The sequence below is a fragment of the Peromyscus californicus genome, unplaced genomic scaffold, assembly GCF_007827085.1.
Source record: "Peromyscus californicus insignis strain IS unplaced genomic scaffold, ASM782708v3 Scaffold_18__1_contigs__length_77618521, whole genome shotgun sequence".
NCBI lineage: Eukaryota > Metazoa > Chordata > Mammalia > Rodentia > Cricetidae > Peromyscus > Peromyscus californicus.
In genome coordinates this window covers 14373106-14387743 of record NW_026294480.1, presented here as the reverse complement: position 1 = coordinate 14387743, position 14638 = coordinate 14373106, and the positions used below count along the sequence as shown (strand labels likewise).

Sequence of the window (14638 nt, the reverse complement as noted above, 5' to 3'; positions counted from 1 at the left end):
TTTCTGCAACAAGTCTTGTTTGTCTACCTTTATGTACGTGGTAATGAGGCATGCCCTCCCATGCACTCAGCCCTTTCCCAGTCCACAGACACAGTTAGAAATGGACTTACAAAGACGAGGGAAACAAAGTCCTGACCTCGAAGAGTTCACAATTTAGAGTAAGCAAGCAGTCCTAGCGTGGAGTCAGGGAACAATTCCTTCTCCCCGTGGAATAGGTGTGGAGCTGACTAATGTGTAACAATCTCAAATCACATGCGCGTCGGCAGGCCTAACTCTCCCAACTTCACAAAGGCCCGGGTAAACGGTTCAGTACTGATTGACCCAAAGCAAACGAACAACGAATGACACTCAGTGATTTGGAAGAGCAGACAAGCCATGTCCACGGCACCCTGCCCCGGCTCTCACTCTCTGGGAGTGTTGTGCAGAGTTCCCACAATGCAATATTATGTGTTCCCCACAAACAGCAGTTTTAGTCTTCATTTGAGACTCGACCTTAGGAGAAAGCTCAGATGCACGAGCCATCAACACTAATTACTTGTCATGTCTCAGGGCTTTAGGACAATTACTACCGAGGTTACTGCCTGGAAACAGAATAATTACACTAATTGGAGTTCATCAGCTATTCATCTTCATAGTAAGCACAACTGATGAGGTGAAATTTAGTGTCCCTATACGAATGTCATCTCAGCTCTCATGGGCAACCAGCAGGAGACATGTGCCTGCCATGAATATACTGTATGTTGGACAAATGCAGAGTGATTGGGATGTATTCAACCCATACAAGATACTGTAAGGGTTAAAAAGAGTGGCACATTCCTGCCTCCGGGGTACTTTAATCTAGAGGAGCAAAGACATCAAATAATCACAAAGATGTCCACAGTGCTATGAACTGTCGGTGCATCTTTGCGAAAGTGTCGTTTAACCTGTGCTCTTTACTTGATGTGATTTTGACAGCTGTGGAGAGAATGTTCCAGGCAGAAGAAACAGTAAGGATGACTGGGAGCAGGATAAGAACTTGAGCAGGCGCTGTAGTCACGCCACTGAGGGCTGATCACAGCACAGTTGAAGGGAGTCGAAAGATGGACATGCAGGACCTTACAGATTGGCCAAAGGCGCCTGTGTTTTATCTGACATGCAACAGAGAGTTGGGATTGCGAGTACGGGGTGAAGAGATGTCAGGCTGGAAAGCAAATGTCCGCGTCATGGTCCTACAGAAGAATGGGCACTCCACACCAACTGTGGCTCCGGCATACGACAGTGGGCAGATGTGGGAGGCCACAGTGTTTTGGTACCCAGGATGGGCCTTAGAGGGAACGGCAGCTTTTAGGCCTGAAGGGAAGAAGATCCATTTAAGAAAGCGTGCACTTCAAGAGGACCACTGATGACGGTTTGAAAATAGACATTGCATGGAGTTAAAATGTTGAAATTCTGAAGTCATTACCTCACATAGCTTCCACAGGAGATAATCTACCAGTGTACTTTTCATAAAAAAAAAAAAAAAAAACTAAACAGAATCACCTTTACATTTGGTGAGGGCCCTGCGCTTGTTGGTTCCATGGAGCAAAACGAAATTGTCATCTTCAGCTTCACAGTGGGCTAATGAGGTCATGTTTGCATTGCTATAGTTAACACTACCTGACATGACCTGAGATGGAAAACACGAAGCCAATGGCTGATTCCCTTGAGAAATCACCCTCTACACGTGCAAGCTGCTCTTTGAAAAAGAGCCCGTGGTAAGAGCAGACATACCTGCATCTGCACGTGTTGAGAATGTCCCTCAAAAAAAACCCCTTATGTGTCGCTACCTGTTTTGTTATGTGGAAAGGCCCCAAATTTTATTAGTCTCGGTTTGCATAGTCGTCAGAGGAGACACATGGTTTCTGACCAGGACAACAATGTCCCTATCTTAATGTTTTACTGATCCATAAAAGTCCTAGGCTCTTCTGGTACCTGCTTTGGATAGAGTCCCCATCTTCAAAAAAAAAAAAAAATTATCTCCTAGTAAAAGTTAAGTCTAATGAATTCCTACCAATAATCGCGGATGGTGGGGTATGACTGGAAGTGGTTCATGCCTCTGCTCAATGCTTCTATCCCCGCCACTACCTCTGTTGATAGGAGCTCCCTCAGAATAACCCCCTTCCAGTCTAGAAAACTTGAGATTGGCTCCCTTTACCCACACTGGGCAAGTCCCCCTGTCATCCTTTTTACAGTCTCTTACAGTGTTAGGCAGTCTCTGTACAGAAGAAAAGCTTCATAACACAGTATCAGAAGGAAAACTAAGTTTTACTCTGTGGTCTGTATAACTACTAGGAGATATCAGCGTCCTAAAGCACTGGGTTAAGATTCTGAGGCCCCTCCCATGTACCCACATCCTTCAAGAGAACGGAACAGGTAACAGGACCTCCACACCTTGGCCCATTTACAATCCTTGGCCCAATAGAGTCTAGGAACCTGTCTCTGAATCCTACACCGGCTTTGTCTGGTGATGAGAATCTGAGGAAAAGGAATCTCCCTTCATCCCACTGGGTGCATGCTTGGCTCCCATGGCTTCATGAAGATTCAGCCAGGGCTCTAGCTGTATGGAGTCCCCTTGCTCCCTCTTGAGACAATGAGTGTCCAATGATTTCTGTAGAAACCCATTTAAGATCAATCAGAAACTGTCATTGGCTAAATTATATACCCCTAAAATTCTTAAGTTGAAGCCACACCTTCTGGTGTTCTAGATTGTGACTGTGCATGAAAAATAGGCCTATCATGGGGTAATTCAATGAATACTGTGTGGTGATATACTGTGCACCCTAATAAAATTTGCCTGAAGATCAGAGGACAGAACAAGCTACTAGACTAAACATAGAGGCCAGGCAGTGGTGGCACACACCTTTAATCTAGCACTCAGGAGACAGAGATCTGTCTGGATCTCTGTGAGTTCAAAGCCACCCTGGACTACATGAGATTGACTCAGTCTAGGAGAGAAACAGAGCCAGGCAGTGGTGGCACACACCTTTAATCCCAGTACTTGGGAGTCACATGCCTTTAATTCCAGCACTATGGAAGGAAGTAATATGGCTGGGCAGAGAAAAGTATATAAGGCCTGAGGAGACAGGAACTAAAGCCCTTTCAGCTAAAGGCTTTTTGGCTAAAGTCTTTTCAGCTGGAAGCCCTTTTGGCTGAGGACTCAGAGACATTCACTCAGAGGATTCATGGAGTTGGAGAGGTGAGAAGTGGCTGTGGCTTGTTCCTTTGTCTCTCTGATCTTTCAGCATTTACCCCAATATCTGGCTCTGTTTTTTTTTTTTTTTTTATTAAAAGGCCATTTAGCAATTCATGTTACAAGACTGAAACTGGTAAGATGGAGCATAATTCAGTCTGGCCTGTGTCCTTACAAGATAGGGAAATTGGGACATCCAGAAAGACAACAGCGATGTGCACAATCTATGACGATCAGTCTTCATCATCAGTTTGACCGTCTTTAGAGTCACCATGGAAACCTCTCTTAGATGTGTCTGTATGAGTATTTCCAGATATAGTAATTGAGGTGAGACTCACCCTAGAAGGTGAGTGGGATACTATTCAATGGGATAGGATCCCGGAGTTGATAAAAAGGACAACGCCAGCTGAGCACCAGCGCTTGGTGTTTTTTGGATTTTTGTTTGTTTGTTTTTTGTTTTTTTAAACCAATATTTTTAAACCAATTCTCTCTCTGCTTCCTAACTGCAGATGCCATGTGACCAGCTGCCGTGATTCCCCAGCCATGGTTGACGGTCCGCTCTGAAATAAACTGTCTCCTGTACGCTGTTTGTGCCACAGCTGTGAGAAACTAATCCAACCCATGTAAGGCAACCCTGAGGAAGCAAGGCGCAGGGCCTCAGAAGAAACCAACTCTGCCCGCTCCTTCATCTTGGACGCCAGTCACCAAGAACCACAAGGAAAGTAACCCTGCGAAGCTTTGTGTTGGCTGCTGGAGCCCACTAAGATGAGAGCAAGGCACGGGTGCTTTGTGTGCACCATCCCACGCCCCTCCCCTCTCCTCGGCTCCTCCCCTTCCCTCCTTCATCCCCATTCCCCTTTCATCCCTGCAGACAACACGACAAGCCAATGGTGGTGTCTGGATCCCAGAAGGCATAGGCTGCTGACATCAAAGGATGTAGTTTTGCTTCCTATATTGTACTTATCAAAAACCCTGCCCACGTTAGGGGAATCCAGAGACTTCTAGAAGCAGAACAGAATGGCTTTCCCCTTTCTTCCCTTCAGAAATATAGCTGCAAAAGTACCCTGACTCAGGCTTCCCTCGTGTTCAGACATTTCCTCCTTTGCAGAAGGGTTTTTTTTTGTTGTTGTTTTGTTTTTGTTTGTTTGTTTGTTTTTTGCTTTTTGTTGTTTTTTTTTAAACCAACATCTCTATTTACAGAAAAACCCTACTGCTCACAGTGCCTCTTTGCCCCCTCAAGACTGGAGCTGTGGAATCAGCTGCAGGGGCAGATAAATGTGTTATCAGAAATTCTCATGGGAAGGCATCCCAGACAGTTAAATGTAGGCTAGTATTCTAGAACATTTTTCTGATTGTTGGCTATTTCCTCTACCAGGTAAACTAAGCAAACTGGCTAACATGCCAGGGCATGCTGACTTGCCCTGTGTGCTACTAATGCTAACAACTGTCTTAATACCCTAAGGGCATTGTTTGAAACGCACACCTCCTCCAGTTCTCACCTTCCTCCAGTAGAAATTACACCCAGCTCAAAACCAGCTATGGTTCCACTCCCCGTACAGTGGTTCACTTTGGGGGGGGGGGGGGTGGTGAGCGGAGCTACAGTGCATCATTCTGGACTCTTTGGTCAGTTCTCTAAGGTTCTCAGCTTGGTGAGCTCACTGTAGAGATGCCAAAGGCCCCTTTGAAGGTATGCCTAGCCAAGGGATATCGATATAAAACGGAGATCCATCAACTCCCACCTCTTCCTGTAGAGAAACTCCAGTAGCACAAGTCCACTGTCTCAGTCTGCCAAGTGCCTTATCTGTCCCTTCCTTTCTCCTTAACACAGCATTTGTTGCTAGAAACAAGGATACATACAGTCAAAGAAAGTGCTGCTGTGGGCAGCCTTCATGGTTCAAGAGTAACAACGTGGTTTGTGTTAGCTAACACGTTTGGGGGCTACTTGACATGAGAAGCTGGTGTTGACTTTTGCATTTATTTTGTTGTTACATTGTCTTTTCCTGACAGGCTCTGCTTTCAGAGGGGTAGCCTCTGCTTTCAGAGGGGTAGCCTCTGCTTTCAGTTAGACATAATCTTAAGTAGCGTTAGTAGAATTCCTTTTCCATGGAGAGAGCATCCTGCCTTACCTTAGTGAAACCAATCGCTGGGCTCCCATGGCACCCTTACCCTTCTCCGCACTACAGTCAGTTGAGTTCACCCAGACCCTGCCTATCCAAGACTTCAGTGCAGAGGACTTGAGAGCCAAGCTCTCTAGATGGCCGAAACAGAAGCAGTCAGAACAGAAAAGCAGTGCTAGACTAAACGGCTAGCAATGGGGTTTTTGTTTGTTTGTTTGTTTGTTTGGTTTGTTTGGTTTTGTTTTTCCTACCTTTGCTTCCTCCACCATGAAGGGAATACCAAAGCTTCCATGGGGTTTTCCATTGGCCAGTCACTGCACTGGAGGAAGGAACAGAGCTCCCTCATTCTGCTGTGAACCAGAAGGAACACGCACCCTGGAGACCATCATCCACCTGATGAACAACACTCCTGTTTGTAGAGAAACCAGTCACCAAGATTCTGAAGTCCAGCTGCGTGGGCCCCAGGAAGCTGGGACTGGGAGTGTCAACAAAAGATCACCAGGGCTACTGAGGAAGCCCAGATACCACCATAACCCCTGTCAATAGGGTGCTGCTTGTCATGTTTACCTAAGGTTGTGTGGTCAGAAACTCCAGGAACTACTATCACCACCAACTGTGAACCAAGATTCTTTCCACTGCCCTTGGGAACATGAGTCATGCAATCCCAAGACACCTTAGTTGATCATATTGATATCTTTAGCAAACATCCAAGCAGTCCCCCAACTTCACCCCCACCCTATTCATAAACTACAGGACAAACGCATGGGGCACCTGGGCACCTGCAAGTCACAGATTTCTCCCTTTTTACCCTTCTTTCCCATCATATTTGATGAGCCTAAAAGCAAATACAGAATGCTGACACCGCTTCCCCTGTTGAAACAGCAACATCTGTAAAGGTCAAAGACAGAAAATACTCCCACACCACTCTCGGTCTCTGAGACAGCCTCAGATGGCCTGGGCTGTGGAAGCCTCCGCAGAGACTCAATAATCCAACCAGAACTTTGCTGCCTGTATCTTTAAGGAATGGGAACAGGGCACGGCTATTTTCCCTTCTGATACACTAACTACCCTGAATAGAATTTGTTAGTTTTTAACGCTCCTCTTGTCTTTGTCTGTGGTAACAGTGTTTTGAATAGGCCACCACCAATGGGAACTGGGAACGAGCTGTGCACCTTTTCAAAGCTACTCTGCCAGGCAATCCAGGAAGTTCTTAATACCCCAACTTCAATCCGCCAAGCTTTCCTTGCACGCCTGTTTCTTCATCAGCTTAGGATAAAACTTTAATTCCAGTTTACACTAGGACTATATTGACTTCTAAGAGTGCATGAGTAATGATCAAAAGCACTAAAGCATTCTGAAAGCTGTGACGTCATTCTCATATTGCAGGTTTCTCTGGAAAAATACAAATTCCCCAAAGCTCCAGTCACAGAAACTTCTAGATGATTTAAATCTGAACTTAAAAGTTTCCTACCTAAAGCTAAACTTAACAGTTTGTCCAAATCTGAGTGCATGTGAACAAAACTTGTGAAAAACAGTTCTGAACATTCCAATATTAAGCTCCATATTAAGTTCCATATTTAACAGGCTGCTTCAGAATGCCATAGCTCTTTTAAATCCCTAAATCAGCTCAAACAGTATAACTGGTACTTCTAAAGAAAAACTAAGCCTCTTGTTTTCTGAAACTTCCAGGCCAGATGCCACCAGCAAAGGACACAAACACTGGGGGCACCCATCACCTGTCTACAAAAGTGCACACACTGGATGTGCCCAGAGGCCTTGAAATAGTTCTACATCCTTTGGACTCAAAATTAGTCCAAAACTTGCTCTTTTCTCAAACATGTACATTCTAGCCACAACCGCTTAATCCTGCAACCGTTGTTCACTTGAGGAAGAAAGGCAAGACACAGTATCAAAGCCTGGTGTTGTAAGTCATTTTGATGCATGCCATATATTTTTTGGAATAAGAAGGAAATCACATGCATAGAATGTAAGATGCAGACACAAGTAAACTGAAAGAGATGGATGGCGTGGGGATAGTGCAATAACAGGTAGTTTCTAGAAAGTTCCCCATGTGGGCAAGTGTGCTGTAATAAAGGTGAAAGACGCCCTTTAGAGAGAACCAGTGAGAAACACAGGAACCCAACTGACTCTCAAACAACAGTAACAGTGAGAGAAATGGTATGAATTTTTTGTTGTAAGTTTCAGGCTGTGGATATGAGTAACCCAACTGGACATTTTGATTTTTCCCTCTGCCTCACTCTCTCTCAGTTGGATGGGAGAGCAGAAACGACATCTATATTGGGAAATAACCTGGCTTCCCCTTAGCCACTAACCAGCTCATAGCAAACCACTGACTTCTCTAAGAACCTTTTGAGTTCCAAGATAAGTATTTCAGTACTGAGCCTTCCAACCCTCTACTCCAGTGGGGCAAGAATTTACAAAAGCCAAGGTCTGGATAGTAACTAGAAGCAGCCAGGGAGTTTCTGTACCTGTATCTTGCGTGAAGGCAGATGGGCTAATTCTAACAAGGTAACCCTAATTGCACAACTGGACACATGTGTACTGCTTACTACCCCATTCATATCTGCAGAGCCAAGTTCCAGATAAGACATTTGGGCCGTTGCTTCTACCTGTGAGGTATGCGAAGGCAAGAGGGGCAGCAAGTGAATCCATGCTTACTGAAAACCTGAATAACAGCAACCATCATCACCACTATTCCAAAAAAATGTGACTTAAGGACATTAGCCCCTGGACACTATGACAAAGGCATCTCTAATCAATAGGCCCTAGCTGCATCTGGTGCTTGAACATTTACACTGTTTAGTAGATGTCTTTTCATTGAGAAATTTAGTATCACTCACTTTAGATAAATATTGTGGGTGTTAGCTTGTTAAGAATTACTTACTTAGCTTTGAGACTCTCTATTACATAAAGTAAAATGGCCTATTAGCATTGATGAGTGAAATATGGCTGAAAGCCATCAGATCTTAGGCACACTATTTGAATCTCTACTTCCCATTTATTTTCAGGTGAAATACGTATTACGGTTAGTCTGAGGGGATTAAAATTCAATTATGACATGTGTCATCACAACATAATGACATCCTGGAACTAGGAAGTGTTCTACAGACATGCTCAAGGAACTCCAGCTGTGAATTTTTGTTGGTTTTGTTTTGTTTTTTGTTTGTCTGTCTGTTTGCTTTTTAGCCATTAATTTCTAAGTTCTTCCAAACACTTCGCAAGGCATTCTCATGGGCCTGGTTTGTGACACTGACTTGATTTGAAGAAGCATGTGACTAGCTCTCGATAGAGTAAGGGATAAAGTAAGGGAAACAGGCATGTCCACCGCTTTACAGTGAATGGGGACTCAATGGATGTGCTGAGGATGGATGGGCCATTGTCCTACCTTGATAATTTCCTTTCATCCTTACAAGAACTCTGTATTCCAATCTCGACTTTCAAGATGAGTGTTAGGCACACTGAAGCTAAGTAGTTTACTAAAGTTCACCTAACTAGCAATGCCTGAGGCATCTGAGACAGGAGTCTATGCAGGTGGCCACAACCCCAGCCACACCAACCGATAGAAATCATACTCCCTAAATCCCATATTCTATACACAATGCCCAAACTATTGCTGAAACATATATTTCAAAGGTTTATAGAAGCTACTGAAGCACAGTCCCTTTCTTCCCTTACCCAAAGTGAGCTTTTATGAATTAAAAGTTCATAAAAATGCTTTTAAGTGACAAGGAGAAAAGGCCATGCAAAGGTTGCGCCTTCTCCACTCTATGCCACATTCCAACATCATCCTGAAGTGTTGCCTCATGTTCGAGTTCCCTGTTGTGCTCACAGATAGGAACTATTTCCCAATCTCCAAAGCTTTCGGGAATGTCTTCCTGGACTCCACTCAGTCATACCCTCTGTGCACCAAATGCCTAGGCTGCTCAAAATTCTCTCCTTTATGTGTTTCCTTGGATTTGTACTTAGATCCTCCGGGCACAAAAGGAAAACCCACTACGTGGCTCTCTCTGCCTCTGACTTCATCCCATGCCTAACTTGCAGAGGAAAAGGGAGAACACTGTTTGACACCTACTATTTCCTACATTTGTGTCTCCTCAGAGTTAAAATTGATCTGCACCCTACTGAAAACATGACTATGATTCTCTTTGTTTTCAAATGATTCACCATGCAACCTTCTCACGTGACATCTATCTGCACATCTGTCTTTCTAGCTACAGAGGGATTGACATGTAACAGCAGCTCTCCTTCAGAAGACTGGTTATGGCTGTGGTTTTGAGAAACTGAGGTTTCTGCAGTTTCTCAAATCAACTGAAATGCCCCTCTTGATTTTCATCAGCAGCCCTAGGATCAAAGGGGCCAGCCTGAGACCATGCAACCCACTTTGGAGCAAATCTACACAGTGCCCACAAAATACCAAATTATATACATACATCACACATATGTATGTATCATATACATATAAGCATGGTATATACATATGAGATACCTGGGCCCTTTCATATTGAGAAAGGCTGTTTCTGGCTGAATGTTGCTAAGTACTCAGGTCTTCATCTGTCAGCCTGGGTCAGAAATGCAGCTCAACGCTGTAGAAACTGGTAAGTAATGTCAGTTCCATTTACTACATCAAACGTCACAGATTGAGAGATTAAGGTGCCCTCAAGAGCCAGTCATTTTTCTTAGTCATTCACAGACATGTGTAATCCTTAATATAACCTAAAAATGGGCATTACTATCTGTAATTTTACAACTGGGGGGGGGGGGAGGAAATTCATCAAGATGTGATGTCATTACATCATTTGCCCTAAGTAGGCAGACAAGCCACTGTGTAAAGATCATCCACACCCAGTTTCTTTCCATTAAACTCCAGGGAAACCTCCCTGCAAATTTCCCCCCCGAGCAGGTATGTTATCTTTACAGCAATTCTGCCTGTGGTAACTCTGGAGTTTCAAAGAGTAAAAATCTCATGCTCACCGGATTAGCTCAAGTCTTGGGAGAGAATGAGTTGGAAAGGACTGAGCTGAGAGAAAACCAGAACAGAGACGGTGCCTGTCCTGGAGAAGGCCAACTCGTCCATGTGCTTGGAGGCTATCTTCAGAAGCTACCTTAGTTACCAGCTGAAACCATCATCATGGAAAACAGAAGGTAAAACTTTCTCCTCACACCAGTAAAGACCTATGCAAACCCAGTGAGCCAGATACCAGGGCACCTGCTTTGACATAGTTCTTAGGATTTTTTTTTTTTTTTTTTTTTTGGACAGCTTTTGAAAATCAAAAGTTTACAACAGATCACAAAAATAAGACCAAAAAAAATCTGTATAAATCCTTTATTTGGTGGTGTTTGTTCCAGCTCTTAAAGCCTAATGATGGCTAGAGAGAGAGTTCGAGGCCTGAAAATGGACATCCTAGCTAAACTCAATACAAACCATTTATTTTAGAAGTAAGGAGGGTGTTTGTAGGCTACTAAGACTTCCCCTTTCGAACATGTTTTATAAAGAGAGAAAAGAATTGTTTTCCAAAGACCAATATAAAGCCACTGCAAAATAACATTCTATACCAACTCATTTAGTATTGTCATTAATAAGATTTTATAGTGTGTACATATAAATATGTATGTAGACATTATTGTGTGTACGTGTACATGTGGTATATACATGCTACTTGAGCTGTCTGAAGAATGATTCTCATGTGCAATGTTTTACAAAACTCCCATGGTAACACAGACACCTATTTTACAATGAACAATATTCCCAAAAGGTAGGGTTTTTTTTCCCTCTGATTTCATGCACCATTTATTTTAACCATGAAATGCAAATGTCTTGAAGTTAAAGGAAAATAAAAATAAAGGAAACATAATTAGTACATTTAAAGCCATAATGTGATTTGTTCTGGAAAATCCAGGAGGATTATAAAGAGGCCTCCGAGCACAGAGAGACGAACTCGGAGGGTTCTTCCACTGAATGTTTAAATGAGGGTAATGGAGGAAGCTCCATCTCACAAGCCACAGACAGCTTCACCACCAGTTAAGGAGCACACATGCCACTATCCAGTCAATATAGTCAACTGCTGGGGCAATATATCAGGATTTTAAAGAGTTCCCTTTCTCCATCTGCTAATGCTTGGCAAGAAAATTGGCTAAAGAAAAAAAAAAAGTAACACAATATTTTTAATGGATTTTAGAATTATTTTGTTTAAAAACCTAAAGCTCATTGACTTGAAATGCTATTGATTTTAGACTATATTTTATTACTCATCCAAAAACACTACCTGGAGGGGGGGCAGGGAGATTTTATTTAAGTACAAATAGCCTTCTAAATTATACTACTCAATGTATAATTCATACATAATAATACAGAACTCTAAATACATAAAACTTATTGCTAAGGATCAGAGAGAATAAAATCCTTGCCACTTCGGAGGCAGCCAGACACTGGCCCTACCAATTATAAGCTGTGATATAGTAAACGTGACCAATAATGAGGGCATTTTTGGTTTTTTAAGGAACAAAAGGGAGGATTGCCGTTTTCTACCACGTGTCATTCCACCAGGACATACTGGAAATCCTTTAGCATGAAATCCTTTCAGACACAACCCACCATGGCAGAGACAGAGCATGAGGCTCCTGTTGGATACATACAGGGAGTCCTATTTTGAATAGCGGAAGTAAACCAGCCCTCAGAGAAATCTGAAGGTCCATAAGCTGGGAAATACATCATTTGAAAGAAAATTTCCCATCAAAGGACTAGCATGGCTCCTGTAGATGGGGGGGGGGGGGGGGGGGGGAGGGAGGTCGGGCATTATGAACGTGGTGCTTCGCCATCTTCTTCCCAGCAACCCTAGCTCCCGTCTTCCGACCCATCTCAGTGGGGCTTGCCTCTTGGAATCCTTAATGAAACAATAAAGTAGGGATCAAGAGAATTCAGAAAGGCTTGGGCTGCTGGAAAGGTAACCATTTTCTCACGCTGGCTTCTGTAAGCCATCTTGTTCGTTTAAATGCCAAGATGTCTTAATCTGTCCCAGGTGGTATCACCAGGGGCAACACCATCGCTGGTCTGAGACTAAGGTTCCTTGGTCAAGTGACCCGCAATAAAGATCTGTCAGGCAAACAGTTAACGGATGCAAACTATAAGAAAACCACTGTCCCTGCAGTGCGATACATTAGAACAGAAAGGGCAATGGACAATGTACGTTTAAAAAAATATCCACAATTTCCCTCGCTAAAAAGGCTGATATAAATGGGGGTGTGGTGGGGGTAATTGAAATCTGTAAGAATGTGTCAGATGTGATGGCCTGGGGGGGGAATAAAAAAAAAAGAAAAAGAAACACGCACATGACCAAGACGGAGGGCGGGGAGGGGGGTGTCATTTGTGTCCAAAGATTTCATGAAACATTTAGGGCAAACGCCTTTGTTCCTGGGCTCGGGAGGGGAGTGGGTGGGTGGATGATGGGGAGATCAGATGGGGCTGCCTGGCCCTCCACACCCTGCTCTCCGGCGCATGCGCGAGGCCAAGACAAAGGAATAGGTAATTACAGTCCCGATTCATTCATTTTGCCCGCAGTACTGGAGGTCTGTGAGCCTTTGCTATGTTCCCAGGGGTGGAGATTAATCCACACCCCGACAGCAGCCCCTTGAATACTCATGTTTTATTTTAACCCCGCCACGCAAGTGGCCAGTGGTCTTAGCCGAGACAGAGGTGTGCCAACCACCCCCCCTCCCTGCACAAAACACTGAAAATTGCACCCATGTGCGTGGTGTTCCTTTCAACAGAGCGAAAATCACTGGGGCAGAGGCCGTCCACCGAGTTCGTTTCAAGGCGGAAATGTCTCGGGGGAAGCAGATTAGGAACAGGGCCAAGCGTTCGATGAATATTCATGAAAAGAATGCGGTCCCCAGCCACGCATTGTGTGCTATCGCATCCAGGCATTCTGCAATTTTTCCTTCTAATGGTGAGGGGCAGCGGGAAGCGGACGTTGGGTTGTAGCGTTTGAGCTACGGGGCAAAAAAAAAAAAAAAAAAAAAAAAAAAAAAAAAAAAAAAAAAAAAAAAAAAACCCTATAGAAATCTTGGCTTGCAGCAGGGTTGAGCCCGTTCGGGCCGCGCGCTGTCAGGTTCAAGCCCACACCCCCCAGGCTGGGGCGGCGGTGGAGGCGCGCGGCGGCGGCGGCGGCGGCGGCGGCGCGTTCTCTGAGCGCAAGGCTCAAAAAAAGAGAAAATGCTGGAGATGTCCACAGGTTAGTGGGAAAACAGCTCCGCCGCAGACCGGTCTGGGGCTTTGATCTACCCCGGACGTGCACACCGCCTTCTGAACCTCGTGTTCCTCGGTTACCCCAAACCAAGATCCAGGACTCGGCGCGGGCCAAGCCAACCCCCGCCCCTTCTGATCGGACCAGATTCCGTGTCTTCTTTCTCCCTCCCCAACCCCACCCCCATCCTCCATCTTCTGCTGCTGCGCCCCTCACACCGAGCGAGCGCTTTCGCCGTGGCTGCGCCGGTTCCGATGACAGAAGGCTGGGGTCAGCCCACAGAACCGTGGCTGGCGGATTCCATGCGTTTAAAGGGTTTCGCGTTCGCTATTTCCCGGTCACCAGCAGCTTCCCACCCCTCCCCTCCCTCCCTTCCGAACTCGGTTCCGAAGCCTCGCCACCACCCTCCTCAAGCTCCCCACCCTACGAAAGGCCGAAGCTGTCCACCTGGGGGGGAGAGCATCGCCTGGGATCCCCCCAGTACGACAGAGCCCCCCCCCCCCATAGAGAAACCCCACGCCCACTGTGTCTCATCCCCGGCCGCACCCGGCTGCACCGATGGGGAGAACCCTGGGCTTCAGGGTGGGGCGGGGCCCGGGGGGAACCGATGGCCCGGGAGTCCGCTGTGGTGTTGGGGACCCACGGCGCGCCTCCTTACCTAGGCTTTGGGTGCCTGTGCCGGCCCTGGGTGAGCGCGGTGCCTCCAAGGGGCCCGGGTGGCTGGCGTCGTCCGGCCCGGTGCCTGGCTGCTGGGCAAAGGCTCTCTCCCGGCTCGACGGCGGAGCCCGGAGCGTGGAGCGAGTTGGAGCGCTGCCGCCGCCGCCGTCGCCGCTGCCGCTACTGCCGCCGCCGCCGCCGCTGCAGCCTCTGCATTTCTCGCTCGCTCCCCCTCCCCTTCCTGCCCAGCGCCCTCCCCCCCGCGCGCGTCCGCCCGCCCAGCTCCTCCGCTCGCTCGCCGACCCCGCCCGCCTCGCGCCCGCCCGCCCTCCCGCCCCTCCGCTCGCTCCTGGCCCGCGCCCGGCTCCCCGCGCCCCCGCCCGCTCCGTCAGCGC

The 14638-nt window shown here is 46.1% G+C and overlaps 1 protein-coding gene across 1 annotated transcript in view; it reads right to left on the bottom strand.

Annotated features, from left to right (window-relative positions):
* Basp1 (brain abundant membrane attached signal protein 1) overlaps positions 1–14470 on the bottom strand; it is a 55856-nt gene extending 41386 nt beyond the window's left edge. The window contains exon 1 of the mRNA XM_052743060.1: positions 14245–14470. The gene's annotated coding sequence lies outside the window, so the exon portion shown is untranslated. The remainder of the gene's footprint in view (positions 1–14244) is intronic.
* Positions 14471–14638: the final 168 nt, after the last annotated feature.